Source organism: Amphimedon queenslandica, unplaced genomic scaffold, assembly GCF_000090795.2.
Source record: "Amphimedon queenslandica unplaced genomic scaffold, v1.1 AMPQUscaffold_10516, whole genome shotgun sequence".
Taxonomy (NCBI): domain Eukaryota; kingdom Metazoa; phylum Porifera; class Demospongiae; order Haplosclerida; family Niphatidae; genus Amphimedon; species Amphimedon queenslandica.
Window position 1 is genome coordinate 3,283 of NW_003549223.1, and position 3,873 is coordinate 7,155.

A 3,873-nucleotide genomic window follows, 5' to 3' on the forward strand; every position below is an offset into this window, starting at 1 on the left:
CCGCCACAATACAATGGATATTGTTACAGATGTGTTTCAGTTATACATAGGTAACAGTGGCTGGTAACTAGGTAACTGTGGTAACCAAGGTAACCATCACAATACAATGGATATTGTTACAGATGTGTTTCAGTTATATATAGGTAACAGTGGCTGGTAACTTGGTAACTGTGGTAACTGTGGTAACCAAGGTAACCGTCACAATACAATGGATATTGTTACAGATGTCTATCAGCTAAAATGGTAACAGTGGCTGGTAACTAGGTAACTGTGGTAACCAAGGTAACCGCCACAATACAATGGATATTGTTACAGATGTGTTTCAGTTATACATAGGTAACAGTGGCTGGTAACTAGGTAACTGTGGTAACCAAGGTAACCGTCACAATACAATGGATATTGTTACAGATGTGTTTCAGTTATATATAGGTAACAGTGGCTGGTAACTTGGTAACTGTGGTAACTGTGGTAACCAAGGTAACCGTCACAATACAATGGATATTGTTACAGATGTCTATCAGCTAAAATGGTAACAGTGGCTGGTAACTAGGTAACTGTGGTAACCAAGGTAACCGCCACAATACAATGGATATTGTTACAGATGTGTTTCAGTTATACATAGGTAACAGTGGCTGGTAACTAGGTAACTGAGGTAACTGTGGTAACCAAGGTAACCGCCACAATACAATGGATATTGTTACAGATATCTTTTAGTTATATATAGGTAACAGTGGCTGGTAACTTGGTAACTGTGGTAACTGTGGTAACCAAGGTAACCGTCACAATACAATGGATATTGTTACAGATGTGTTTCAGTTATACATAGGTAACAGTGGCTGGTAACTAGGTAACTGAGGTAACTGTGTAACCAAGGTAACCGCCACAATACAATGGATATTGTTACAGATGTGTTTCAGTTATATATAGGTAACAGTGGCTGGTAACTTGGTAACTGTGGTAACTGTGGTAACCAAGGTAACCGCCACAATACAATGGATATTGTTACAGATATCTATCAGCTAAAATGGTAACAATGGCTGGTAACTAGGTAACTGTGGTAACCAAGGTAACCGCCACAATACAATGGATATTGTTACAGATATCTTTTAGTTATATATAGGTAACAGTGGCTGGTAACTAGGTAACTGAGGTAACTGTGGTAACCAAGGTAACCGCCACAATACAATGGATATTGTTACAGATGTGTTTCAGTTATACATAGGTAACAGTGGCTGGTAACTAGGTAACTGTGGTAACCAAGGTAACCATCACAATACAATGGATATTGTTACAGATGTGTTTCAGTTATATATAGGTAACAGTGGCTGGTAACTTGGTAACTGTGGTAACTGTGGTAACCAAGGTAACCGTCACAATACAATGGATATTGTTACAGATGTCTATCAGCTAAAATGGTAACAGTGGCTGGTAACTAGGTAACTGTGGTAACCAAGGTAACCGCCACAATACAATGGATATTGTTACAGATATCTTTTAGTTATATATAGGTAACAGTGGCTGGTAACTAGGTAACTGAGGTAACTGTGGTAACCAAGGTAACCGCCACAATACAATGGATATTGTTACAGATATCTATCAGCTAAAATGGTAACAATGGCTGGTAACTAGGTAACTGTGGTAACCAAGGTAACCGTCACAATACAATGGATATTGTTACAGATATCTTTTAGTTATATATAGGTAACAGTGGCTGGTAACTAGGTAACTGAGGTAACTGTGGTAACCAAGGTAACCGCCACAATACAATGGATATTGTTACAGATGTGTTTCAGTTATACATAGGTAACAGTGGCTGGTAACTAGGTAACTGTGGTAACCAAGGTAACCGCCATAGGCGGTTGCAGACCTGGGCATTAGGGGGCAATGCCCAGGTTGACTTTTTGACCAATAATTATATTCATGATTCTGGTGTGGGCATCCAGTATAAACTGTGGTAGTTCAACAGGCTTCTTTGAGGTTTTATGCTAAGAAACCATCTGAATGAAGTTATAGATCAGTATTTTCCATTTTCCTTGCAAAATTGTATGGAACCACACCCACTCCACACCCACTAATTATTGATGCCCAGGTCAAACCAAATTTCTGCAACCGCCCATGGTAACCGCCACAATACAATGGATATTGTTACAGATGTGTTTCAGTTATATATAGGTAACAGTGGCTGGTAACTAGGTAACTGTGGTAGCTGTGGTAACCAAGGTAACCGTCACAATACAATGGATATTGTTACAGATGTCTATCAGCTAAAATGGTAACAGTGGCTGGTAACTAGGTAACTGTGGTAACCAAGGTAACCGCCACAATACAATGGATATTGTTACAGATGTGTTTCAGTTATACATAGGTAACAGTGGCTGGTAACTAGGTAACTGTGGTAACCAAGGTAACCGTCACAATACAATGGATATTGTTACAGATGTGTTTCAGTTATATATAGGTAACAGTGGCTGGTAACTTGGTAACTGTGGTAACTGTGGTAACCAAGGTAACCGTCACAATACAATGGATATTGTTACAGATGTCTATCAGCTAAAATGGTAACAGTGGCTGGTAACTAGGTAACTGTGGTAACCAAGGTAACCGCCACAATACAATGGATATTGTTACAGATGTGTTTCAGTTATACATAGGTAACAGTGGCTGGTAACTAGGTAACTGTGGTAACCAAGGTAACCGTCACAATACAATGGATATTGTTACAGATGTCTATCAGCTAAAATGGTAACAGTGGCTGGTAACTAGGTAACTGTGGTAACCAAGGTAACCGCCACAATACAATGGATATTGTTACAGATGTGTTTCAGTTATACATAGGTAACAGTGGCTGGTAACTAGGTAACTGTGGTAACCAAGGTAACCGTCACAATACAATGGATATTGTTACAGATGTCTATCAGCTAAAATGGTAACAGTGGCTGGTAACTAGGTAACTGTGGTAACCAAGGTAACCGCCACAATACAATGGATATTGTTACAGATGTGTTTCAGTTATACATAGGTAACAGTGGCTGGTAACTAGGTAACTGTGGTAACCAAGGTAACCGTCACAATACAATGGATATTGTTACAGATGTGTTTCAGTTATATATAGGTAACAGTGGCTGGTAATTTGGTAACTGTGGTAACTGTGGTAACCAAGGTAACCGCCACAATACAATGGATATTGTTACAGATATCTATCAGCTAAAATGGTAACAATGGCTGGTAACTAGGTAACTGTGGTAACCAAGGTAACCGCCACAATACAATGGATATTGTTACAGATATCTTTTAGTTATATATAGGTAACAGTGGCTGGTAACTAGGTAACTGAGGTAACTGTGGTAACCAAGGTAACCGCCACAATACAATGGATATTGTTACAGATGTGTTTCAGTTATACATAGGTAACAGTGGCTGGTAACTAGGTAACTGTGGTAACCAAGGTAACCGCCACAATACAATGGATATTGTTACAGATGTGTTTCAGTTATACATAGGTAACAGTGGCTGGTAACTAGGTAACTGTGGTAACCAAGGTAACCATCACAATACAATGGATATTGTTACAGATGTGTTTCAGTTATATATAGGTAACAGTGGCTGGTAACTTGGTAACTGTGGTAACTGTGGTAACCAAGGTAACCGTCACAATACAATGGATATTGTTACAGATGTCTATCAGCTAAAATGGTAACAGTGGCTGGTAACTAGGTAACTGTGGTAACCAAGGTAACCGCCACAATACAATGGATATTGTTACAGATGTGTTTTAGTTATATATAGGTAACAGTGGCTGGTAACTAGGTAACTGAGGTAACTGTGGTAACCAAGGTAACCGCCACAATACAATGGATATTGTTACAGATATCT

At 39.1% G+C, this 3,873-nt stretch overlaps 2 long non-coding RNA genes across 27 annotated transcripts; both read left to right on the plus strand.

The window, feature by feature from the left end:
- Window positions 1-181: 181 nt before the first annotated feature.
- On the plus strand, window positions 182-439 carry LOC109590091 (uncharacterized). The gene is made up of 3 exons (XR_002189137.1): window positions 182-282; window positions 327-375; window positions 420-439. It is a non-coding gene; the product is annotated as an uncharacterized LOC109590091 (long non-coding RNA).
- A 314-nt stretch (window positions 440-753) lies between these two features.
- LOC109590089 (uncharacterized) lies at window positions 754-3,865 on the plus strand. Of its 26 annotated transcripts, none has more exons than XR_002189113.1 (20): window positions 983-1,066; window positions 1,111-1,168; window positions 1,213-1,261; window positions 1,408-1,454; window positions 1,499-1,556; window positions 1,692-1,749; window positions 1,794-1,842; window positions 2,163-2,311; window positions 2,356-2,404; window positions 2,551-2,597; window positions 2,642-2,781; window positions 2,826-2,874; window positions 2,919-2,965; window positions 3,010-3,058; window positions 3,103-3,160; window positions 3,296-3,353; window positions 3,398-3,446; window positions 3,491-3,539; window positions 3,686-3,732; window positions 3,777-3,849. It is a non-coding gene; the product is annotated as an uncharacterized LOC109590089 (long non-coding RNA). The 26 variants fall into 26 exon arrangements; XR_002189114.1 differs by having other exon boundaries at window positions 2,642-2,690; window positions 2,735-2,781; window positions 2,826-2,965; XR_002189120.1 differs by lacking the exon at window positions 983-1,066 and adding an exon at window positions 754-772 and having other exon boundaries at window positions 2,826-2,965.
- The last annotated feature ends 8 nt before the right edge of the window (window positions 3,866-3,873 follow it).